Source organism: Vicugna pacos, chromosome 4 (assembly GCF_048564905.1).
Source record: "Vicugna pacos chromosome 4, VicPac4, whole genome shotgun sequence".
Taxonomy (NCBI): domain Eukaryota; kingdom Metazoa; phylum Chordata; class Mammalia; order Artiodactyla; family Camelidae; genus Vicugna; species Vicugna pacos.
In genome coordinates, this window is record NC_132990.1 from 10,207,814 (window position 1) to 10,235,312 (window position 27,499).

The following is a 27,499-nucleotide window of genomic DNA, read 5'->3' on the forward strand; positions in this document are numbered from 1 at the left end:
TGAATTCAAATTAGTGCTGTATATTTTGCAAGAACAATCTCTATTTTTGAATTCAGAACTACATCTGCACTTGATTACAAAAGTGCTCTCTGCTCATGGCATCGGGGGAGTCTATAAATAAACTATTCACTGATTAAACAGAAGAAAAGTGAGTTAAGATATATTACACACCAAGACACCAAAATCTTCCTGTTTACAGTTAAATCCAAACATTATAGACACTTGCTGGGGGAGAACTCACTTTATATGTCAGAAATATGTAATTAAGTAGCAAGATATTTTTAACAGGAAATGTATTTCAGTAGGTTGATTTTGTTCATGTAGCTACTGAGAAGGAAGGACACATAAGAAAAGTGTTATTTATGAACTGCAGTCCATAAGTTGATGCTTCAGTCTTTGTAGTCTTTACATGTGTGTATATTTGTATCTCTGTCTCTGTGTATATGTATGTATGTGTATATTTTGTCAGATGGAGGAAAAATACCAGCAGTGATGCTTTATATCAAGTCGATGAGGCATGTAATTTATTTACCGAATCTGTAACAAGGAAATTGATAATGCATAATTTATCATCTGCTAATTTGGCACTCTGAATAACTTCAGTATTAGCCCTAAACATGGGTCTAAGTCTTCCAGTTGTGAGATAGAGAGTATAATTAGCAGTTTTCTAATAACTATGTTCTCTATGTCTAGCTCTGTATATGGGCACATTCTGTTACGGCATATGAATAATCTGTAGCTCAATAGCAAAAGCACAAACAATCTGATTAAAAAGTGGGCAGAGGGTCTGAATAGACATTTTTTCCAAAGAAGATGTGCAGATGGCCAACAGGTACGTGAGAAGGTGTTCAACATCACTAATCATCAGGGAAGTGCAAATCAAAATGACAATAATCTCACCTTACACCTGTTAGAATGGCTATTATCAAAAAGATAAGAAAGAACAAGTGATGATACTTATTTTTTTGTTTTATGCAAAAGCTTTATTTTAAAAAGTTCAGTGATCTCATAAATAGAGACACAAAGTGGAAGTTCCACTCATAAATCTCCTTAGTTTCTGCCTTCATAAGATGTGGGGAAAGAGAACCCTTGTGCACTGTTGATGGGAATATAGTTGGTGCAGACACTATGGAGGTTCCTCAAAAAATTAAAAATAGAACTATCACATGATCTGGCAGCTTCACTTCTGAGTATTTATCTGATGGAAATGAAAGTACTAACTCAAAAAGAGATGTGCACCCTCATGTTCATTGCAGCATTATTTACAGTAGCCAGGACATGGAAACAACCTAAGTGTCCATCAGTGGATGAATGGATAAAGAAAAGGTAGTAGATACATATATACAATGCAATTTATATAGCTATAAAAAGAAGGAAATCTTGCCATTTGTGACAACATGAATAATCTTGAGGACATTATACTAAGTGAAATAAGTCAGACAGAAAGACAAACACCGGACAATCTCATTTATATATGGAATCTAAAAACAAACAAACAAACAAAAAAATTGGTCATTGTCAGTGGTGGGTGGTGGTGGTGGTGGTGGTGTGGTAGGTGAAATGGGTAAAGGGGGTCAAAATGTACAAACTTTGAATTATAAAATAAGTCATGGGGATGTAATGTACAGCATGGTGACTATAGTTAATAATATTATGTATCTGAAAGTTGCTAAGAGAGTAGATCTTAAAAGTTCTCATCACATGAAAAAATATTGTTTATTATGTGTGGTGAGCAATGTTAACTAGACTTATTGTAGCAGTGAATTTGCAATATATACAAATATTGAGTCATTATGTTGTATACCTTATATTATTTGTTGTATAACATCTAATGTGTTATATGTCAATTACATCTCAATTGAAAAAAGAATATTATTGTGACACTTGACAAACTTTGAATGAGGTCTGATGGAAATAATGCATTAAGGTTAATTTTCTGATTTTGTTGCTTGTATTGTTGGCATAGATAAGAATGTCTTTATTTGTAGGAAATGCACATCAACGTTTTCATGGTACTAGGGAATGAGATAGATATTCTATTCTCAAGTGGTTAAGGAGAAATAGCTACTTCTACCATACTTGTAACTTTTGTTGAACTTTCTGATTATTTTCATAAATATTAAAAAAGTGTACTACTAAAATAAGCTCACTACCAGAAAAGAGATAAAATATTCATGTTACATCTTCCTTTTAATTCACTAAACGTATTTTAATGAGTATAATATCTATTTAAACATATGTTGATTGAACTATTTATGAGAGTACTTTTAACAGTGAGAAAATTGCCAAAGCTTCCCAGAGACCAAAGTGGTATTTCTTTCTCTTCACCTCTGTTAGGTGTAAAATTCTCAAAATACCAAGCTGCATTTTGGCAAGCCTTGCAGTGAGAAAGGCACGCCACTGCAGTTTATGCCTGCTGTGGTTGAGAGCAGTTTATTATATTCCTTTTAATTGAGGGGTTTCCAAATGTTAGATTGCAATCCACTCTAGATGTTGAAGTTTTGTTTTTATATTTTTAAGTGTCTTTCTGTGGCTGTACTTCACATTTTGCCCTATTCATCTCTACAGCTTTGGCTGGATTCCCAGGCGTGGGTGGTGGTGGTGGTGGCAATACCATGCAGCAGTGCCCTTTCCCGTAACTCACTGCACACTTAATCAGAGTCTACTCTTCCCATAGCCTCTTGAATCCCAAGCCTGATGGAAAATGAAAATTTGTTTCCTGTCAACACAGCAAAAGCTCATTCACCTTTAAAGGCTTGTAACTAATGTTAGCTTCTTCCAAGACTTTCTAAGAGTCACTCCACTTGCCCCCACCCCCGCACTCACAATCATGCCCCATCTCTTCCCGAGGCTTCCATTGGCGTGGATCCTCCCTTCTTCTGAGCCTACGTCATAGATTTCAGTTTCTCTACTTTAGCGCTTGGCTCAACCCGCTCTACTCTGTCTTTGTGAGGAATTTGCATATTGAAGGGAGGAGAGAGCATGGTGGTTGTTTAAGGAAATTCTCTGGCCCCTGGGGTAGGGCAAAGGAGGGCAGTTACTTCAGAGCAGTCACTCCTTTCAAGCGTCCAGTCCTCAGCTTCGCAGGTGCAGAGTCCAGTGTCGTCAGGGTCCTAGGTGGATTTGTCCCTCATAGGTGGCTTGTGGTAACCAGATGGTCACACAGGGAGTACTGTTAATTCACTCTTTCTCAGTGAAAACTAACAGAAAGTCATCAAGATCAGAATGTTTCCAACAGCAGGGAAGGTATAGCTCAGTGGTAGAGCGCCTCCTTAGCGTGCCTGAGGTCCTGTGTTCAATCCCCAGTGTCTCCATTTAAAAATTAAAATAAATAAATAAATAAACTTAATTACCCCCCTTAAAAAAAAGAATGTTTCCAACAACCTTAAGAGCACACTTCTCCCTCTATTCTCTCATGATTCCATGCTAAATAAGTGTTTTTTGTTGATTTTTTCTTCTTTAAATGCTTTTCCTTTTGTTAATTAACCTTGAGACATTACGTTCAACTAGAACTTAGTCCTGCTTTACCTGCATTAAGCCTAGAAATTTTGTCTGGAGGCTATTTCTGCTTGTAGGTGATCTCCCTCAGGAATGGATTTTAAATATTTTTTTTTCTTGGTTCTGAGATTACCTCACCGTTAACCTTTCTCAAAAATTACAAACAGTTGGCCCTCCATATCCACAGGCTCCACATCCACAGAGTCAACCAACTTCAGATAGAAAATAATTAAAAAAAATTTCTGAAAGTTTCGAAAAGTTGAACTTGCTGTGCTCCAGACATTATGCAACTATTTACAAAGTGTTTACATAATATTTACAGCTATTTATATAGTATTTACATGGTATTGGATATTATTAGTAATCTGGAGATGACTTAAAGTATATGTCCGGGAGGATGTGCCTAGGTTATGTGTAGACACTACACCGTTTTATAAGGGACTTGAATGTGACGTCTGATTATCTGAAGAAGGTTCTGGAACCAGTCAATCCCCCATGGATTCCAAAGGACGACTGTATATCCACTTTTCACTAATTACATTAAAAGTTCCATCGGCAGGAATTACTTACTTACTTACTTACTTACTCATTTATTTATTTAGGAATTGCATTTTAAATGTTATCTGTGCCTTGCTGCATATGCTTAACCAAATGACTTGGATGTGGTAGGTGCTGAAAATTAATTTTAAAAGTTTTTACTAGTCAGATCTCTCAGTGAAAACAATGGACTGCTAAATGAAAATAAAACAAATTAGAAATAATGATATCCAGAATACTGTTCTTTCTGAAAAAATAATTCTTATATTTCTAGGTTCCTGTCTGCTTATTGTCTATTTGAATAGCTATTTTACAAAACTAAAATAATAAGAGTAGGTACAATTTTATGCTCTTATTTCTGCTTTTTTTCTCATTCAGTTACATCAAAAATATTTCTGAAGTGCCATAAATTTTTATAATTATTTTAATAGTTGCATTATATTCCATGGAGTGGAAATGTCATAATTTGCATAACTACTATTACATTTTTTAACAGTAAAATTCCTTCCAGCTTTCATTATTGTAAAGAACACTGTAACAAATATCTTCATAGCCATAGATATTTATTTTTAGGTTATTACTTTGGGATGTATATATGCAAAAGTATAAGTTTCCATGCAATTGAATTATGAAAAAATTAAGAAAGTTGCTGTAAATGAGCTGAGAATTGGTTTCTGTTTTAAAAAAAAGTTTTTATTGAGGTATAGTCGATTTACAATGTTGTGTTAATTGAGAGTAGGTTTCCCATAGGCAGAAATTGCATGTGTGTTAAGCCCTGGCAAGTCTGCTGCGGAAAGACAGAGATGCTCATCCACCCTTGAAGGAGCCCCCCTCAGTAAGGCCTCTGAACTGGCTGGTTCCTCGCTCTGTGAGATGGTATCTCACCGCCAAACTTTAGTCTTGCCTGCATGAAAAACCACAAAGACAAGAAATCTATGTGGACTCTGTCAGTTGTATCTTTAAATTCTGACTAATCATTTCACCGCGTGTTTGCTGCTTTGAAAATAAATCCCGGTGAACTCAGCGTGAGGGAGGCTAAGACATGTTTCCCACCAGTCTTGAATGTGGAGCAGGCGCTGTGCCTGGCCCAGCTCAGGGTACTGTTTTATGACAGCAGGATGACATTGTAACAGCGTTGGGAGACTGAATGCTTCATTCAACCTCAGCTACCCTTCCCGCAAGGTTGCTAAGAGAGGGAGAGAGATGTACAAAGATGGCAAAGAAAGCAGCATGCAGCGGGAGATTTGTCTCTAAACTCAAAATCAGAGCTCTGGTAATTTAGGTGGGGTTGGCGAATGGCTTCATAAGAAATCTCAGGACTGCTGCTCCAGTCTGAGCAGACATGAAGCTCTATTTATTATTACTTAAGCTGAATGAGATTAAAAAATAAAGCAAGTGTCTGCCAATGTGTCAGGCATTTTTATCTGTTATCTTTCTCTCTCTTTGAAAAACAGAAGCACTAATTATATCAATCTTTTGGAATTCAGATGGTATCTACATTTATATCATCTGTATCTATGTCTACATGTATATCTATATTTATATATTCAAAGTGAATCATAATGGACTTTCTATTTAATATCATCGTCTTTCCATAATTAATTGTAGAACTTTTTCCCTTAAATTGATAAGGTTGTTTTTCTTTTCTACTGAGAACTATGCTATTTTTATTTTGATTTATCTTATTTCCCCAGGGTAATCCTTTGAGAAATATTTTCAAAAAGTAGAGTGAGTGTTATATTTTCTGAATCCTGATATGTCTGAAAATGCCTTTTTTTTTTTTTGCCCATGGACATGAATAAATCTCTCTGGGTACAACCCCATAATCACAATCCTTTTTATCCAGAACTCTGTAACATTGCTACATGGTTTTCTAGCATTAATCTTTTAGATGAGATTATAGAGACAGCCTAATTTTCTTTCTTTTGTAGACAACCTGTTTTGCTTTTCTTTATGCAAGCTTGTGGGATTTCTTTCGTTGCTGCAGTTCAGAATTTTCTGTAGGATATATCTAAGTGTACACTTTCTATCAATATTTATACTCTGCCCTCAGAGGGGGCCCTTTCTACCTAAAGACCCAAGCTCAGGCACTTTTCCTTTTATTATTTTATTTATGATTGCTTCTCCTTTATGTACCAGGTTTCTCCTTTGCCTTCTCATTCTGGAAATGCTCTTTTAGGACCACGGGAGAGATGGTCAGCATTACTGCTAGTGTTATGGAAGGAGTTTCCATGCTCTTTTAATGGTCTTTCTAAACTTGGATGTGCCCTGTCCTGTGAGTTCCAGAGCTTTCATGCTCATAGAGAGTTGGAGAGATTTTTTTTTTTATTCAAGTATAGTTGATTTACAGTGTTGTGTTAGTTTCAGGTATACAGCAAAGTGATTTAATTATACATATGCATATATATATATATATACTTTTTCAGATTTTTCCATTGTATTTTATAGGTTATCATAAGGTATTTAATATATTTCCCTGTGCTATAAACTAAGTCCTTGTTGTTTATCTATTTTATATATAGTAGTGTATATATGTTAATCCCAAACTCCCAGTTTATCCCTCTCTCCAACCCTATCCCCCTTTGGTAACCATAGTTTGTTTCCTGTGTCTGTAAGTCTATTTCTATTTTATAAATGAGTTCATTTGTGTCATTTTTTTTAGATTCCACATATAAGAGATATCATATAATATTTGTCTTTCTGTCTGACTTACTTCACCTACTATGATAATCGCTAGGTCTGTACATGTTGCTGTAAATGGCATTATTTCCTTCTTTTTTATGGCTAAGTAATATTCCATTATAATATTCCATGAATTTATCCAGTCATCTATAAATAGACATTTAGTTTGCTCCCATGTCTTGGCTATTGTAAATAGTGCTGCTATGAACATTGGGGTGCATGTCTCTTTTCAGTTATAGTTTTCTATGGATTTATGCCCTGGGGGAACTGCTGGATCATATGGTAATTCTATTTTTAGTTTTTTAAGAAACCTCCATATTGTTCTCCACAGTGGCTGCACCAATTTACATTCCAACCAACAGTGTAGGAGTGTTCCTTTTTCTCCACACTCTTTCCAGCATTTATTATTTGTAGATTTTTTAATGATGACCATTCTCACTGGTGTGAGGTGACACCTCATTGTAGTTTTAGTTTACATTGAAGAGAATTTCAAAAATATCTGTATATTGAATACCAGAAATTTCTTAGAAAAAATTTTAATTTACTGTATTATTATTTGATTAGATATGAGCTAAAAGGAACCAGTCGCTAATTGTAACTGATGTCTTTTCCCTCCTTTTGGTATAATCGTCTCTTGAGTCAGTAATATCTAGGACATGGAACTTCACTAGGAATCTTTGTGAGAGTGGCATTTCATATGTAATAACTTTAATAAATAAATCTGCCTTGTTGAAAAATGTTTGTATTCCTAACACCCTGTAGTGATCATATCATATCAATCTTATGTATTAATAGCAATAATGTATATATGCATGCATATATATAAATTTATTCTAGATAAACTAATTCAATATCTTCTTAGAAAGTTATCTTCCTTGAACCACCTTTTTTTGCCTTTGCTATTGAAAAGAACACATTTCTAAATAATCTACATAGTAGTAATACACAGATTGTTTCTACACACCTTAGATTAGTGATTCTCAACCTTGTTTGTTTATTAGACTCACTGGAACACTTTAAAAGTTACCATCATTTGTGCCATATCCCAGAGCAGTTAAACCTCTGGAGCTGGGAGCTGGGCTTCACCATGTTTCACAAGTGCTTCAGATTATTTTAATATGCACCTTTTTGTTAAGAACCAAAGAACCTGTAAAACAGGAAAAGCATTGATTAGGCATTTGCTTGTCTGATTACTTGGTCTTATGCATGGGACTGTTATGGTGGCCACATGTAGGAAGCACATGGGAAACAAGATCAGTAGTGCACTGGGCTCTAGACTGAACCACTTACAAAGGTTTGCAGCAGCCATGCAGAGCCATGCAGAGTGATGTGAAGCCATGCAGATCTGTGCAGACCAATGCACGTGTGTCAGAAGGACCTGCACTCTTGGATGCAAGCTTGTCACTCAGGAGAAATGGCACACGGGAAGTTGAATATTATACCTGGTGTTTATTCACACGTGAAGGTGACTTTATTCTAGGAAACACCTTTGAAACATAACGTGGGCTGTTAACTCCAAAGGATCAGTTGTAATTGTAAACTCTACATCAAAATTTCACATCATAGTTGGCTCATCCTGAGAATTTTGGCACCTAAAAAATTTCAGATCAAAACTGAGGACAGTATAGTATATAGTTTTCTTTATCATATCAATAGAAATATATATATTTTTTTCCTAGACATACTAGATATATTAATTCCTAAATTCCTAGACATACCAGGCATATAATTTCTGGACATATTGGTCTAACTGAATATTTTAGCTTTTTGAAATTTTTAACTACTAAAACAGCACTGTGATGCGTGCAACATAAATGTATGTATAATGATATATGCCTATTATATTATAATATATATTTATAGCTAAAATTTGCTCACTAATACCATTACTACCACTATTGCTGTTACCGCTACTACTGTTACTAACAACAAAAATAATAAGAGCAGACACTTAGGTTGCACATACTATTTGCCAGGCGTTATTCTAAGCACTTTCACATATTCTGTTAATGCCCCGGTGGTCCTCTGTGGATGGTATTACTATGATCCTCATTTTACAGATAAGGAAACAGAGGCATAGAAAGCTCAATGACTTCGCAAGGTTGAGCGCAGGAGTCAGGATTCAAACCTGTGCTCTTCACTGCTGTGTGCTCCATGTAAGTTATAGTTAAGTAGGTAACTATATCCTAATTAGGAACATAAAATAAGATTTAAAGAGCTTGGAAAAGAGAGTAGAAAAATGTACCAGGAGAAAGGATCTCAAAGAAAATAAATGAAAGAATGACTGCCTTGGGATATGTGGATCTGAGTTTCAAGGAACTAAATCAGATTACAACTGAATTCGATATTAAGACCTGGGAAGTAGGGCAATGAAACACTTCACTTATTGGGCTACAGACTGTAATAAAACAACTGGCTATTCAGGTGAACCAGTTTTTAATTCCAAAGCAATTGGTTTGGGCTTGTTAATTGCAGCTGTTATATGAGCTATTGAATTATGTATAACAGTGTAAATTTTTACAAGAGTGGAATAAATTCAGAGTGTAAACAAGTATTGATGTCTTGACAAAATATTCCTTGTTTCTGTCGTGACATTTTCCCATATCTTTTTAATCTACAGGTATCAAAGTGCATCTCTCTCTTTTTTTTCCTTGCTTTTTTGGGGGGTGTGGGTAATTAGGTTTATTTATTTATTTAAATGGAGGCACTGGGGATTGAACCCAGGACCTCCTGCACACTAAGCACTGCACTCTACCACTGAGCTATACCCTCCCCCTGGTCTCTCTTTATTATTAAGTTGATCTCACTTTGTTTAAGTAGAATAATTTTGTCTACATCTTTGCTGAGTGTACATTTAAGTTATTACATATGACAGCTATAAAAAAAGACATGTGATGAATTCAGTGATTAATTAAGATGACAAATCAAATACCTGTGTACCCTCTGCCAATTTGAAGGAAAAGGGCATCACTAATACAATTGTAACCCCTCTGTGCTGTGTCTTGCCCTCCTGCTTCCCTCCTGCTCCCAAGTGTAAATACTGTTCTGACTTTTATGTCTATCACACTCCATTTTACAAGTGTGTGTGTGTATTATACATATAGATAATATAGATAATATATGGTATAAACATTACATTGTTTATTTTTGTTGAGTTATGTAATCCAGGTAAATGGTACCATACTATCATACTATGTGAATTCTGCATTTTGCCTTTTCCAATCTACCGTGTACTTTTTGAGATATTTCCATGTTCATATATCTAACATGTGTATTAATTTTTACTCTTTTATGCTGCTCTATTCCGTGAATATATAAATATAAATAATTTACTCATTTTCCTTTTCATGACTAATAAGCTTGTTTCTAGTTTTTCTGTCACATATGATGCTGTTATTATCTTTCCTGTTCATGTGAAAAAATTTCTAGGGGTGGAATTGATGGGCAATAGCAAAGGCACGTTGTGAAACTTTACACAATAACTCCCATTTGCTTAACAGAGTCATTGAAACGATTAACATTCACACTGTGATGAAAAATTCCCTTTATTCCACATCGTTAACAGTAGGCAGCAGTGTCAGAATTTTAATCTTTGCCAGTCTATGCAAAATCAAACTTTACCTTATTTTGATTTTCGGTTGCTTACTTAGATATTAATACTATGTTTACTGGTCACATGTGTTTCTTTTTGGTGAAACATCTTTTCTTGTCTTTTGCCTCTATTTCTGATATCTTTTTCTTATTACTTTGTAGGAGTTCTTTATATATTCTAGAAATATAGTATTTGCCTATTTTAAGGGCTTTAAATATTTTGTTTTATTTTTCACCTCTTTATGTTGTCATTTGAAGAAGAGAAATTTTCAATTTTGTGATAGTCAAATTTATCAATCTTTGTAGTTTATGATTTTATGCCACAATATTTTATGCTATAATATTTTTAATACTATTTCTAATTATAAAGTGCAATGCATATCCAATATTGGAGATGTGGAAAGTGAACAAAAGCACAAAGAAGGAATAAGAAAGAAAAAAGATGAGGGATAGGAGAAGAATAGGGCATGAACATTTAAATTTTAGTTATTATAATAAATAGGGAACTTTATGTTTTTACAGGTATAGTGATAGTTCAACTCAAATTTCTCACAAAAGTCTTTGAAACACTTTTATACTGAACAGTTAAGATTTTTCTACATTATTGATTTGAATTCTATGTTTTTTTAAGGCTATTTACCTCTTGCCCATCAAATTTAAATCATGTTTTCCTATTTGCTTTAATTCCCTGGTGGTTTATGATATAAAGATGTTTAAATTTTTAGAATTCAGAATTCAAATCTATGAATCACTTTTGTTGTAAATGGATTTTCAAATTTAGAAAGTTCTAGGATGTCTCAGGGCCAGTTAATGATTGTTTATCCTTTATTCTACACTTGCTACACTATGCCATGCGTGCACACACACACATGCACACACATACTCTTTTAATGGGACTAAAAATTTAGTGTGTTCTGTTACTTAACTTGAAGTTTGACCCCCCAAACATTTATTGAATAAGCTATAACACTTTCTGAGATTATATTTTTTATATAATCAAGTTCCTGTATGTCCTATGATTTGCTTTAGGTCTGTCTAACTCATGCATGTGTCTGATATTTTTGGCTCTTGACTAAAAGTCTACACTCTTATATTTTAATTGTTGAATTTCATTATATGTTTCACTTATTCAGTTTCCTAAGCTTAAGATGATGTAGCTTTTCATATATTTAAGATCCTTAAAATTTGAAACAAATATCTAAAAGAAAAAGACACTTGCTTCACTGACTTGATGTATAAGTTATATTATTATTTGATTTTAGTCTATTGATTCAAATGTTAATCTCATCCAAAAACAACCTCATCACCACACCCAGAAAAATGATTGAATGCATATCTGAGCATCCCATGGCCCAGTGAAACTGACACTTAAAATTATTTTAACCATCACAAGAATTTATCATTTCCCCGCTTTGTACCTGCTGCAAGAAGATTACATAAAACCTTATGGATGGTCAGCTTTCTTAGTTTATTCTGATATTTCAAATTATGATTCCAGCTCAAAAGTATATTGATCAGATATTTCATAATTGTTAAATTGGCTTGGTACAAGGAATTCCTACTTCAGAGCCATTAACTGTTCCTGAATTCTTGGATATTCTGAAGCATAAAGAGATAAAAACTGCAGCACTACAGATCAGCTAGAAGCAATAGGGCTGTCAAACTTTTTGAAAAGGTATGGTGGGGAACTGGAAGTATCAAAGAAGAAATGAGAAAACAATGTTTCTGCTAGAGCAGTTGACACTTTGAAACCTATATTTCTCCTTGGGGAAGTCCCTATGGCTTCTAATTATAATTAAAATTTTTCTGAGTGAGGGAATGGAAGGAAGGTGAAGAAACGAGGTATTAAAACCTTTGTCAACTCAGTCTCCAGTGAGTGATGCTCATAGAGCAACAGGAGAACAGATACTTTGAAAGTCTGCTACATTTTACATGCTTATGTAATACATCGTATGTTTTCTCCCAAGCAATTTAACTTGAATAGTTGAAATCAAAGTCTTTTGGAGAAAGTCAAACGTTAAAATTCATCTCAGATATATCAGTCTAATTAAAGAGGAAAGCAAGACTGAAATTCATTTAATTTCATTCACCTATTCAACAAACATTTATTTCCAACATGAATAACATTGTTTTATGCCCCCCTACCAAATCTGTGGGATGAAAGAGAAAGAGGAAAAGAGAGAAAGAGTAAGGATGTGAAAGCGAGGTATAGAAGTACACAAAAATATGATAAATTGCTAGCAAAAATTTGTTATAACGGTTTTGTTGCGGAACAAGATTAAGAGAATCAGAGAGGTCATCTTATCCTTCACTTAAATAAGAGTATATAAAAATATATATATATATATATATATATATATATATATTTATTATTTACTATGTGTGAGGCACTGTGCTGGGTACCAGGAGAGCCAATGGTAAATAAGACAGCCATGTTTTATGACATCATGGGGCTGAGGTAGCAACTAATTTTATTAAACTGTGAGATGGTTTTACTGCATGCTGTGATCCTAATTGAATGCTATCTTTTGCTTTTATGATCATATCAGTATTAAGAACATTTAGATTTTCTTAGAACTCCTTAGATATAAAAATGTAGAAAATCAGCATTGGTGGGAAATACGTAGTTTCTCAGAAATATTTTAGGAAAAATTTTCACTATGATTTATGATGTAGTAAATACTCACCTACATTAGTGATACTCAAGTCCCATGATTCTCCATTGATCTTTTGTCTGATGCATTTTGGATGAGACAGAACATTTTCAAATTCTTTCATTGGAGCATTTCATGCTGTTTTTCTTCTCAGTTGTTTCACTCCACTCAATCACTAACTTACTCATTGATTCAGTACAGATTAATTGATTGGTATGTGTATGGTTCCTTAATAGGAGCTGCATGAGAGAGGAATCAAACATTAATAAGACATAAATCCAATCTTATGAACCTTATTGACCATCATGTAATGGAAAGACATGTACTAAGACACAATTATGAAAGAAGGGTTAAAGGCCATAAAGGAAGGAAGGGTACAGTTCTGTTTCTGTTCCTGTTCCTGCAGCTTCAGGGAACGTGGCTTTTGACTTCGTACCTGAAGGCTCGTCACTGTTTCGGCAAATGGAGGAGAGGAGGAGAGCCCTCTACGTGGAGAGAGCAATGAAAACTAAAAACGGGTGTTGTGGCGAGCAGCAGTCAGCTTGCCAGCTTTGTAATGCATTCAGTTGTTAATGGCATAAACCAGAGAGAAGACTGGTGAAACTGGGGCAGACTTGAAGGCCTTAAATAATATCTCAAGGAGCTTTTTGTTTATTTTCAATGGGAAGCTGGTGAAGTTTTTTTTTTTTTTTTAACAACAGCATCTTTAGCCTGAATGACTAAAGAGATATTGCTGCCATTACCCGAAGTAGTGGGTACAGGGGAGGTACCCATTTGGGAAGCTCTGTACATGTTAAGGAATGGGTTCTGGTGAGTGTTTCTTGGGGTGTTCTATTCAGGCAGGTGGAGATGCAACACTAGAATTCACAAGAGAGGCAAGAGCTGTGGCAGTAAGCACTAGAGTCACTGTCACTAACACAGATGTGTGAATGAAAATGTTGCCTGCCTATCAGTGAATACAGGATGTTGCAGCCATCAAGTCATGACAGCCACCCCAAGATGAGCCCTGAGGTGTGAGAACTCAGATTGGACACGATCAGGCTGCCCACTGCCAAGCCCTCAGCCACTGCAGCCTCCCGCCAGTAGTGGTGCCCCCTGAGGGGACACAGGGTGGGATGCAGAGGACACTGGCCCTAGGGTAGCTAAGGTGCATGTCAAAGGAGTGACTTCAAGGAGCCCAGACTCTTGCATCTTCCCATGCATAAAAAAGTGCTAAATTCATTAACTTGAGATATCTGGGCTTCTTTAATTAACAGTAATCTTTTGATATTCCGACTACCTTGTCTTTATTGCAAAAACCCCTATGTATCCAGGCTCCTCCCTTACTTCTTCGGAGCAGTCCCTCAGAGCTGTTCTGAGAGGCTGCCTCCTGAGCTTGAGGTCCTCAGAAAGTCCACCAAATAAAACCTAATTCCCAACTTTTACGTTGTGCTTTTTTTTTTTTTCTTCATTAGGTAGGTTTTAGTGTTGAAATGATGAAATTAGATGAGATTTCCGAAGAACAAAGTGAGTTTAGATAGGGAAGGTGAAAGTGTCTAGGGTATAACTCTGAAGTAGGAAGGCAATAAAATAATGATCTACAGTTAGAAAATGGGAGGAGAAAAACAGACCCCAGGAAACAGAGCAGTCGTTGCATCGTTAGAAAGAGAAACAGAAAAGTAGAGAAGCATTATTTCATGGAAGGTAAGAAAGAAAAATGTGATGAAAAAGGAATGGTCAAATGCATCAAAGAGATCAAGATGAAGAAGCACCAAGGCAATATTTATATATGAACTTGTAGATGAGCGTTTTTACTAATGAAGTATACACAAACTTAAGTTGCATATGTTAAAATATATTATTCTTGAAGTGCAGCAATCTATACTCCACTCACAGAAAGAACAGTGGCTGTCTGGGTGGAGGATGTAATACTTATTTACCTCTGCACTTGGGTCCCATTGTGACTCTAAAACTCATTCAAAGTTATGTGCTCTGTCCGGTTGAATGAAGTATTTGAAATAAATAGCCAGTGCTTTGGTAGGACAAGAGAAAGGGCTATGTTTGGTGTATGTTGGACATGTGGGTGAGTGTTGGGGTGGAGAGTATGTTTCATTGGCTTGGGCACAGTCTCCTCTTCCCATTCCCTTCTGCGTGTCCTTTCTCAAGCTACGAAGTTAAGAACTAACTGTAACATTTGCAAATGACAGTAGTGCAACTGAGGTGCCATTGAAACACTTTTTATGTTAACAAAATTTTACTCTTTTAGGATATCTATTTTTCATAATTTTTATATTTTACTGTAAATAGTGGCACAAAATTAAACAAAATGGGGTGAGAAATGAAAATCTGATACACTTAGCAGTGAACACAATTGATTGAATCACATACAATGTTGAAAATGAGTTTAATAGACTATGACCTAAAATAATAAATACCATTTTTTTCAATTTTCTAGTCCCTAATTATATTTTCTTTGATTGACAGCTTAAGTATTGTTCCTCTTGCTTGACACTTGTGAAGTAGAACTCTGCCCTGCTGAGTTTTCCAAAATTGAATTTGAAGGTAAAAGGGCTGTATTCTCCCACTTACAACCTTTCAAGTGCCCACCTGCTTATCTTGGATTTGCTCCCGATACCAAATCAAGGTCCTCCCATAACAATGGTATAAACAAAGTAGAAACTTACTTCTCTGTAAGAATAGTCCAGAAGTGGGAAGTCAACATCCGGTTGTACAAGATCCAGTCTATCAGAAAACTAAGATCTTTCTATTTTATTCCCCAAGTCACATGACTTATATTCTCAAGTCACTTTCTAGGATCTGTGGCTACTTGAGGGTCACTTTATTAGTATTCCTGGCATCAGAAAGGGGAGGGGGAGAAGATGCACTCTTCCTTTTAAAAAGTTCGAGGAGAATTCACATTTCTCTTCCTTTTAAGAAGTTTGAGATGTATCCACAACATTTCCTAAATTTTCTTGGCTAGAACTTGGGCACATGGCCACACTTGGCTTTAAAAGAAGCTGGAAAATACAGTCTTTTAGATGTGTGGCAATCTCTCTTTAAACTACAGCCAGAGAAGTCATGCTGTTTTCCTACACAAAATCTTTATCATAGACTTCCCTTTAATAATGAGTCAATTGTAATCTCACGTGATGTTTAAACTCTTCTTTTTTATATTATTATTATTTTCAATACATATTTTTATTGAAGTATAGTCAGTTTACAATGTTGTGTCAATTTCTGGTGTACAGCATAATGCTTCAGTCATACATGAACATACATATATTCATTTTCATATTTTTTTCACCATAAGTTACTATAAGATATTGAATATAGTTCCCTGTGCTATACAGTATCAACTTGTTAATAAACCCAAACGTCTAGTTCCAAATTCATCTTGCATTGCTCTTACACACACATTTCAACCATATTAAACTCAAGAATGTTTTATAAACACATCTTCTGTTTTCTGTATTTTGTACTATTTTCTTTTTTTTTTTATCACCTAGAGTTGTCTCTTTCTGTCATTGCTTATTGAAATCTTACTTGTTTAATAAGGCCAATGAGAAATACCACATCTTTAAAATTTCTCTTCCAGTTCCTGAATAGTATGGAAGTTCTACTCCTTTGATTTCTCATAGCATTTTATTTGTGTCTCTTTCATGATATTTTATATATTTTACCACTTGTATTCCATTTGGACTTCCCTCAAGTTCCCTGTAGACAGTAAGCTCCTTGGAGAGTCAAAGATGTATCTCATCTCATTTATTTCCATACATACTCTCTGAAGCACCTAGTTTCTGATCTCTGCATCAGAAGTACACAGAATAGAGTCTTAATATTTAATGGAAATTAAATTTCCACAGAACTTTTTGCCTATTTCTTAAGCACTATGGAAAAGAGCACAATTTTATAGAGAACAATTTCCAGAATTAAGATCACGACATGTCTGAAGTGTGCATTTAGGGAATAGAGCAGAGGACCAAGCATGTCCTGATGAAAGCGGGTAAGGGCCACAGCAGAGCTGACTGTGCTTATCCTTAGGGGGCAGAGAGGACTGTGTGTGGAACCCAAAATTTCAGGGAAGGTATTCCAGTGAGTTGGTTGGGGAACCTAGCCTGTCTCTCAGCAGTTCATTTAGAAAGAGGTCTTCCCTGACCCAACATGATTATTACAGGATATGAGCTCAGAATATGACCCTTGGAGCCCTGTGAAGTGCCTTGTGAATTCCCAAGAGAAAGAGTTATTAAAGCAGGCCCACCCTAGTTTTCCTGTAGATCTGATATTTCATATAATAGTCACTTAAGAGGATTGTGCTCTCTGTTTACAATGGGAGATAAAACTTTATTTTACTAGTGGTAGATAGATTACTGTAAAAGAGAATTCTGGCTCAAATGTTTCTTGTGTGGGAAAGAATGGCAGCCAGTTTCCTGCAGGAAAACCGGGTTTTTCTGTGTCAGCACAGTAGATGATGGATCTAGATTTAAGTCTCTGCTCTACCACTTGGTGAGCTTGGGAAAGTTGCTTAAATCTTTGCGGTCTAAATGATACGTGCTGTTAATATACCACTTGGCATTATAATAGATTTAGTTCTTTATAAATATTGGGTGCTGTGGGTTAAAACCAAAATTGTATCACAGAATTGCTGAGCTAAGGTGTTTGGAAGACCAGAGGGACAGTTTCTAAGAGAACTGACAAAATAAAACATCTTTGGTGGATTCAGACTCTATTGGACCAGCTGTCTGTACTATCCACTCCTCAGAAACAGGAACTCTTTTCCATAGACATAGGCAGCACTGTGGAGCAGAAATCCTCTCTCCTGGCAGGAAACTCTTAGGAAAGAAAAGAGAGGAGGCGCTGAGGCTAGTTTACCTAGTTTATTCTTTCCTTACTTATCAGTTGAGGTAGAGGGGACATGAGAGCCCAGGAGTGTTGCCATAATTCTGCTCCCTTAATGAGGAGCTTTCCATTCTAATATCCCCCCAACGTTGTATTCTTTTAACCTATTGGACTTAGTCACCCAATGATACAGTTAAGCAGAGTGTGGTTATTAGCCAACTCAATCCCAGGGGTGGGCAATCCTCATTCCCAGCACGGTTCTCTTCCTAACTTCATGGGCTCCCTCCCACAGTACCCACCACTGCTCCCTTGGATCCTTACTGCCGAGACCACTGGTGGGCATGACACACTTTTCTGCAGTGATTCGGACCTCTCTGGAGTGGTTCAGGAGAATGTGTTATTAAATCAACACCATGATTTACAGGCTGAAATTTCATACCCTATTCTATATCTCATCCAAAGTATATGTAGCCATATTGTCCAATGTATCATATAAAAAGTTCTGCATTGAGAATGGGTGCTATCATCAAACACACAAACACACAAATACCTTTTACCAACAGAATGCCACTAACACAAGTCACCCCATATTTGTCCTCTGCACTTATTAAATTCCCTGGAAGAAATTAAAGCTCAAAAATAGAATCCTTTTACAAATGAGGTCAAAGATTATAATTTCAAAACTATCCAATCTGAAATAAAATTGTATTGCTCTCATAAGTCTAAAGGCCAGAATTTTAGCTTAGATTAAAATCCTGCATCATTCTCTCTACTCTGTTATTCTGTTCATTCTTAGCTAGAGTTTCTCCATGCCTGGAAAAACTTTGGATTTAACACAATGGATTCAAGCTTAGTCCTGCCAGTTTGTTTCGTGGCTTTGGATAAAGTTGGTCAGTGCAACTCTGATGGGCTTGATCAATAACAGAAAAACTCGAACCTCATTAGTGCCTGATAGAGAGGTGGGAATCAGTTCCCTGGCTTTTCAAGGTAGCAAATACTGCCCCATGCTCTGAGACACGGTAGATCTATAGTCACCTGTTCCCTGTAGTTGAATCTTCTCACGGGGTTCACTTCTGTACTTCGTTCTCATTTCTTCTCAGAGGTCACCTCTTCAGAGAGAGAGATTCTGTCTCCATCTCAAATCACCCTGAACCCATCGCTTTCTTTTTACCACATGTCATTAAGATTATATGTATATCTTTGCCTGTCTTAGTTGCTACTAGAATATAAGTAAGGGGATGGACATTGTTGTCTTATCCTTGGTTCATCCCCAGTGATGAGAGAAACTCTCTGGGCCTAAGAATCAACCAATCAGTGTTTGTGAGATAAATGAATAGACTCAAAGCACAAATGTCCTGAGACCCTCCCACTCAGCTCTGTTCAGAAAAAACTGCCTCTAAATTCTGGTTTTAATTTTTCTGGTGATTATTTGTATTTCTCAATATATGAACTTAGGGAATTATGTTGATTCTTTCATCTAAGTAACGAGGAGTTTTAGCTCAGTTGCACTGTGCATCCGTCTCCTGAGTGTTATTAGGAATAGTACTTTGAAGACTTCATATTATGTACTAAAAACTATTTTCCTCATTATGGCACATCTTATTAAGTGGCTCCCTTAATACCCATTTTCTCTTCAGCCTTGGCTGTGCCCTCTTCGTCTGTCTGGAATATGAACATAAATACGGGGTGGGGGCGGGGGGCAGCAGGCATTCTGTGACCCTGTTAGAGAAGAAAGACAGAAGGGTCCCAGCTCTTCATGAGATTGTTCACCAGATGTACCAGCCCAGGACTGAGGCAGACACACTCACATGTGTTCTCCTTTTTCTGAATCCTTGTTTTCCTGTAACTTATAGTTGAATACATTACTATTGATAAATTGTTTAGTCAACTTGGAGCCATAATTCTTGACACTCCATTATGCAAAATGAGGAAAAAAGGTTCCCACATTATTCTCCTGACTTCTCCTTTGCCAGTTTCTCTCAGCTTTGTCAGTATTTTGCTATCAGAGTTTATAACTCTTACATGCTGTTCTGTTATGGTAATTAATTCTCCTAGGATTTGCTTTCAGAGTTAATCTAAAATTTGATAAATAATGAACAGCAATATAATTATGTAAATATCAGTCACAATTAGAACCTCATATTATGATTGGACTCAGAGACAAAAAAAATTATAAGCCACAAAACCTGTATAGCTCAAAGAAGAATCTTTAATTATAGTCAGACGTAGTCTTAAAATTCACTAAATCATGTTTTATTTGGTTTGTTTCATATTTGGGCTTTCTTTTATGGATTTTTTCCTAAAGTTTGTGTCTTTTCTTGTTATCACTTAAAATACTTTCTTTATCATATCATTATTTTTTAATCCAGTTTCTTAAATCAAACTCCTTATTGGATATGTTTTTAAAATTATTTCCGAACTTACCCATAGAAATATACAAGTTCGTTCTCCCAAGACTAGTACCCAACGCTGCCCTTTCTCTCCTCATCTCCCACCAGGGATTTTTAAAAAATTTTTTGTCTAATTGATATATGTAAAAAATATTTCAAAATTGAATTGACTTGATTACCAGTAATTCTAAACATTTTTCTTATTGCTTCATTTATTCTTTCTTTTGTGAGTTCTGTGTTCCTGGCCTGTGAGCATTTTGCTGTTAAGACAGCCACGCTTTTCCTGCCATATTTATAGTTCTTTTATTTGAGTTTGGTATATGAACATTATCATTTTATTACAAATTACTTTCTCAGTTTGCTCTTTGTTTTCTGTTTTTATGGTGGATTTGTTTTACTGTGTTAAAGATGTTATTTATACAATAGTTTTAAGGTAGAAGTTGGTTAAATAAAGAAAAACTCTTCCCTATGTGACCTCTGTCTCGGTGTCATTCTAGGTGAACTTGAAAGTTAACTCTGTTAGGTTACGTACTAATGTTACTTAAGTGGTTTATCACACGAGTATTAACTGTGCTTCAGTTATGTGCTGAACAGTATTTTAACACAGAAAATAAAGAGGTATAAGCCAATGTATCATTGCTCTCATGAAGCATACAGTCAAAATTAAATTTAAAATTAAACTTAAATTTCTTATTCAAAGGTCTCAAGTTTGTTTATGAACATCTGTCTTTCTAGGTAGTAGAAACAGGTACTTGAGTTTAGGCTGAAGATCATTAAACATATGGAAAAAGTATTACCCTCCAGCTGTCTCCTGTATCAATTTCTGTCAGCTGTTTTGATGCACAGTTTTGAGTGTTAACCAGTCCTGCAAATACATTCTTAGGGCAATCAGGTGTCAAAAGTGTAACGGTTATATATATATTTAAAGTTTATGTATAATATATTTTCATTTCTCTTCTCCACAGTTAAAAAAATCATGCAGAAACATATGCATATATCCTTGTACTCTTACAACACTGTTTTATTTCACGTTCTTTAAAATAATTTTCTGTGTTATGGTGTGTATATTTGGTGTTCTTTTGCTTTGTTTAAAGAAGTTACATTTTAGTGGAAAAATACCTTCTGTCTTAATAAAGAAATTTGTAATGTCTATTAGTTTTTGCTTCTTATACTTTAAAGTTTTTTTGGTTTGTTTTTGATTATAAATGCTTAGAGATATCAGGAAATACATTGTGTAAATGTCTCTACAATACGATTGGCAGGCACTGTAATGTAGAGGGGGCACAGATGGTTTTAGAATCAAATACTTATGTGAGTTTCTGCCTGGAGGTCTCCATGACTTGCTTGATGAGCTAATTTCCTTAATGTGTTGCCTATAAAATAGAGGTAATAATAATAACTGTCGTATAAACATTCTGTAAAGGCTGAATAAGAAAAGGCATCAAGAGCTTAGGACGAAGCCTGAAAATACGAGTAGCATAAATACTCACATTTATTATTTGTATTATTAATTTTAATAAGTGCATAGTTGTGAAATAGGTCTCATGATTTACCTTGATTAACTCCAAATTCTTCATGAACGTAATATCCAGGAAAAGTCACCTTATGGCTCTAGTATATGATTTCACTAACTTAAAAAGCAAATATTTTATGTGGACAAAAAATGGGAGAAAGCTTTAATCTGAAGATGCACCAAATAGCTTTTCTCCCTACATGCATATTTTATTAAAACTGGTCATTCCTATGGACTTTTATTATGAACCCCAAATAATGTAAACATTCCACCATTGCAAACAAATTGTCATTACATTGCCTTGTAATGTATGTAATGGTGTGATGACTTTGAACAGTTAGTAACTAAGTTTTTCTTTCAGTAGTTTTCACAGAGGTAAACATAAGATAAATGCTTTCTATTTTGTAAAGGAAATGTTTCCTCCTTGTAAAATATTTTTGTCTAGTAAATTTCACAAAAATAATGAAGTTACTGAACCACTGCATAGAGTAACTGTCTTAATTTTCTTATTTACATTTTCACAGTATACTTCATACTCTCCTTGATTGCTAATTTTTCATTGTATTTCTCCTAGTAACTAAAAGATATGCTGAAACAAAAAAATTTAGTGAAACTGGCACTAATGTAGCAAGAAACATGGTCCATGATGGTAGCCCAGATCATTTGAGGGGAGATTCAAATTTTAAAGACAAAATTGAATGAATTCAGATACCAAAAAGCTTGTTAGGATTTTAAAGTTAGTAATTTCTTCCGTGAGCTACTATTAAAAAAAATGAATGTTTGAAATATAATTTGTGGATTGAGGAAACATTCTTATGTTAAGTAATGAATTAAGAATGTGTTATACAAACAGGAAGACTTGACTTGGAATTTAACAAATGCAGGTATCACTCAGTCTCTGCTTGGAGGTGATATTCCGGGCCTTTCTCTGAGCTGGGAAAAACCTGTTTTGAGAGAGCACGAATACTTGAGGGTTTTAATGATTACTCTATTGAGACTGAATAATAAGTTGATGAGATAATTTTTGCTCTGGAAATGTTAAGGACACTTGTTTCAGTCATGTAAATGTCTAATAGGGTTGTGGCACTTGGAAGGAAAGAGTGTGGAAATATATGAAGAGTAAATTCCTATTACTTTGTGACTTTGGCAGACAGGTAAGACCAGAAAGCAATCAAAGAATGTAAAAAATAAATGAAAAGCAGCGTGTTGTGTTAGTTGAGGGGAGAATATTCTGGTGACGATTTCTGTAGGACAGATTACTCCAAAAATAAGTAACGTATGACAATGACCATTTTTTTATGCACAGATTCTGTGAATCAGCAATTTGGACAGGGTCCAGCAGGATAGCTTTATTCTGCCCTTGAGGTCTCAAAGTTTGGAGGCTGGAATCACCAGAAGGCTCATTCACTCACAAGTCTGGTTCTTGGTCTGGGATGACTGGAAGATTAGGACTGCCAACTTTAAAGTCTGCACGTAGCCTCTCCACGTGTCTTGGCTTCCTCACAGCATGGCACCTCTAGATAGTCACACTTTCCACACATTGGCTCAGAGCTCCAAGTACGAGCATGCCAGGGAATGAGACAGAAGCTACAACACATTTTATGACATAACATCAGAGTCACACAGTGTCACTTCTTCTGTGCTCAGTTGACCAAAGCAGTGACAAGTTTTCCTGAATTCAAGTGTAGAGGACACAGACAACACTTTTCAGTGGGAGGAATGGCAAAGGTGTATAGAAGAGACCAGGAGATGGGAAATGTTGGGGTCATATTTAAAATACCTTTATGTTTTAGAAAGCTTTAGGCATTCAAAAATTTTAATGCTATTTTTGATCCTAGAAGATAAGATTAAATTTTATAATAATATGTAAATATAAATACATATTTATATTAAAAATATATATTTTCCCTAAACAGGAAGTGATGCTACCAGAGTAGCAAGCAGCTGTTTGGCTTCTCCACCAAGAAACACATGAAAAAGTGAAGTTAAACTTCAGATGAGTGAAAATGTTCTGATACTAAGAGCTGTTGGGCTTTGGGATGGGGGACTGAAAGAGTCTGCAGAATCAGAAGTGCAGCCTGAAGAATGGATCTTTTCCCATTCTTTAACTGCTTTACAAGGGAAGAGAAAACACGTCATCTGTCTCGTGCTGCATCCCTCGCATTGACGTTACTAAGTGGTAAGAAAAAGCATCGTTTCACGTTTATGCCTAAAAGAAGAAACGCATTTTTCTGTATTTTTTCTAAATTAATAGATAGTGATTTTTAAAGAACTTACCACTTTTTTTTTGCAACAGTTAATTATCACCTGATAAGAAAACACAGACTATTGTCCCTCCAAGGCTCCAGGTTCAGTTAGCTTTGCAAGGTGAGGTAATTAATGCATGCAAAAAAGAAACCTGACTGCCTGCAGTTTTCATGTAGAGAGACCTTAGTTTATAGTGGCAAAGCCAAGTGCTTTCTAAGGTGATGCTCTGGTGACTTCTGGGGATGAGGTGGAGGCCTGAGTTTTTCTGGGGAAAGTCTTCAGGGAGGATGTGGAATAGGGCTAGGAGTATGCCAGTGGGACCACTCCTGGGACATACTGAGGGGCACTGTTCTTACTTTTGAGATGAAAAAACTTAGGGAAATCAAAGCCCTCTTAAAGCACTTGTCTTGGGTTTTCCCTCCTATGACAGAGACTGCTACTTACCAGGACTCTGGGAACTCCTAAAGAAACAAAACCTTGTGGGAAGTCCATTTTATTTGGTGGTGAAGGAAACACCTGCCCATCCTTGAGCCTCAAGATGGGGAGGGAGAGGGCACGGGCTTATTCTTTCTGTGTCAGTTTTTGTATTCGTATAAATCATGCGGAAACTATACAGCCATTACTCTTACTAACACTTTTGTCAGTAGAGTTTACCATTTATTTATTGAAATTAGTCTATGAACATATTTGAGCAAAAACTGAGATGTGTGGAGTAGGAGAAAAAAGTTTGTGTGTTGGATAGTCTTATGTTGGAATTCTCATTTACCACCTATTCATTGTGTAGCTGAGCAATGTTCTTAACCTCCCTGACCCTTTGTTTCCTTTTCTGTAAATATCACAGAGGTTTGTAATATGGATTAAAATGAAAAATGTGAAAAGGGCTTGGCTTATAATGATAGAAACTTAATAATACATTTTACTTGCCTTATTCTTTCAGATATAAGTGCTTGTATACTAATTTTTAAAAACAGTCACAGAGTTGGGTAACTATTACAGATGAAGAGATGTATGAACCTTAATAGTTAAAGCCGTTCTGAGTCAGATGCTTTAATGCCTCAAAAAAAACTTACTTGTTTTAAATTGTATCAACAGTTTATTTTTGTTTCCTGAGGTTTCCATTGACTTTCAGGACGTTGACATAATCCATCATTGACAGACAGTTTTATTTCCAATATTTAACAAGTGTAAATTAATAAAAGAAATGAGTCATGGTGCTTTCACATATCATTTTGGCAATGTTCTTATTCTAATTATAAATGCATAGGTATTTTTTCTCTTTGTTAGAAGTAAAACACTTTTCTTTTCATCTTATTTAATTGTTTTGGAGGGAGGATGAGTATTAAACATTCATATTTTTACTATTTTTCATTGTTTTTAGGATGATGTTAACTAAATGAGAAATTTTCCTCTCACTGCCATGCATTGAGGATCTTAGAAACAAAACGAAAAGAATCAGCCATAATATTGTGAGATAGCTTCAGAAATTCTCTCTAGCAAAGTTGTGTGGCTTATTAATTTGTCTTTCATGAATATAGACCGTGATTTAAATTTCCATTGCTTTTCTTGAATTGTTCTATTGACCAGCATGGTTTGAATGGTGCTGGTTCACTTTTATTCAGATTTTTTTTCAGTAAGTACTATAGTACTGCATGATCTGCAGTTGGTTGAATCTGCAGATGTAGAACTGCAGATACAGAGGGCTGACTATGGAACTTCAGCGTTTGCAGATTTTGGTGTCCATGGTGGGTCCTAGAGCCAATTTCCCATAGATACTGAGGGATAAGTATATATAACAATGAAAATTAAAATATTAAAAGAGAAACAACTACAAATGGACTAGTTTGCAAAAGGAAATCATCTTGGTGTAAACTCTCCAAGACACATCAATTTGAAATTTCAAACATTTTAGATGAAGAGAAGTTTCTTAACTTCCAGGGATGAAAAAAGTAAGTGACATAGAGAGGAATATGAATCAGAATAGCTTTGTCCTTCCCAATAGCACCCCTGGAAGGTACTTAGGCAGTTAGGTTTCAGCATTGTGAAGGGAGTTTATTTCTCACTACAATTCTATACCCAGCCAAAATGTCAATGAAGTCAATAGGTAGAATAAAAACATGAAGTTCCTAGAAGACAAGAGTAAGATAAGAGAGAGGAATACATAGGATTTAGGAAACAATGTCTGCAATGCAGGAAAGAAGTCAGGGACTCTCCAAGATGGTTATGAATGGAGGGAACAGCATGATAGCTTGAGTTAGGACTAGAGAGAGATGAGTTCTGATTACAGCACCAAAAGATCCTCTGGAATAGACCCAGGACCCTGAAACTGCTAGAATACTAATGTATTTCGATCTCTTGAGGGAACATTAGACAGCTAAAGGATGAAATATCATAAAAAATCAAAATATCAAAAAGATGAATATCAAAAAAAAAGAAAGAGAAAAAAAAGGAGGGGTGGTGGAGAGAGAGCAACGATTAGCTCCTCTGCAGGAAGGAAAGGTAGCCATAGGTGACTGCAGTTAGTAAAAGCACTTACCTGTCATACTCATACTAACACTCAAAATTGGTAAGACCAATGCTGACTATTTGGGAGGTTACAAAGGGAAGGAATACTGGTTCTCTGTTACTGAGTAACAAAGTACTCAAATTTAGTGGCTTCAAACAATGCACTTGTATTACCTCACAGTTTCCGTGGGTCAGGAGTGCAGGCAGAGCTTAGCTGGCTGCTTTGATTGGGGGTCTCACAAGGCTTCAGTCAGGGCTGAAGTTCCATCAGGGCTGGGCTGCATTGTCATCTGGGGAAAGACCGGGTTCTAAGCTCCCTCAGGTTGTTGGAAGAGTTCATTTCTTGCGCCTGTAGATCTCATGGTGCTTGCTTCTTTGAAGGTCAGTAAGAAAACGTCTCTGACCTTTGGGAGTGCCCCAGTCCCTCTCTCAAGGGATTTTACCCAGTTAAGTCCAGCCTACTCAGGACATTCTTCCTTTTGATGAGCTCAAATTTTGCTAATTTGGGGCCTGAATCACATCAGTAAAAGTCCTTCAGCTTTGCCATATTCTGTGGGCTTGAAGCAGGTCATACGTTCTGCCTGCACTTGGGGAGGGGTTGTGTAGGGTGTATGACTCATAGGGGGTCACCTTAGGGTGTGTTTGCCATAAAAGGGTTTGTGTATGGGCGTGTGAGGAATGCAAAGGGAGGAAAGAAGGCTTAAATTCTCACCCTCTATGGTGACAAGTCAATATTGATAATGCTTAAAACTGAAGAAATTAATTAGCAATATTAAGAGATCTAGAAAGTACCATAATAATGTGCTAAAAGAGAGGAGGGTGATTTGTTTGAGAAGATGGGTATGGAGGGCAGTGAACTACTTCTCACAGGAAAATTTGCATAATCCTACAACTCTTTTAAAGTAGTGACTACGTAAGTTTGATAAAAATAAAAGCATGAAGGGAAGAGAGTAAGAGACTTTTCAGGAGTTCAATAAAGACCCAAGTTCTTAGGGGAAAAGTGCCCTTCAAGTTACAGGCAGAATAAATGTTCAACAAGGCTTTTTAGTGCAGCTGCAGAATACCATAAA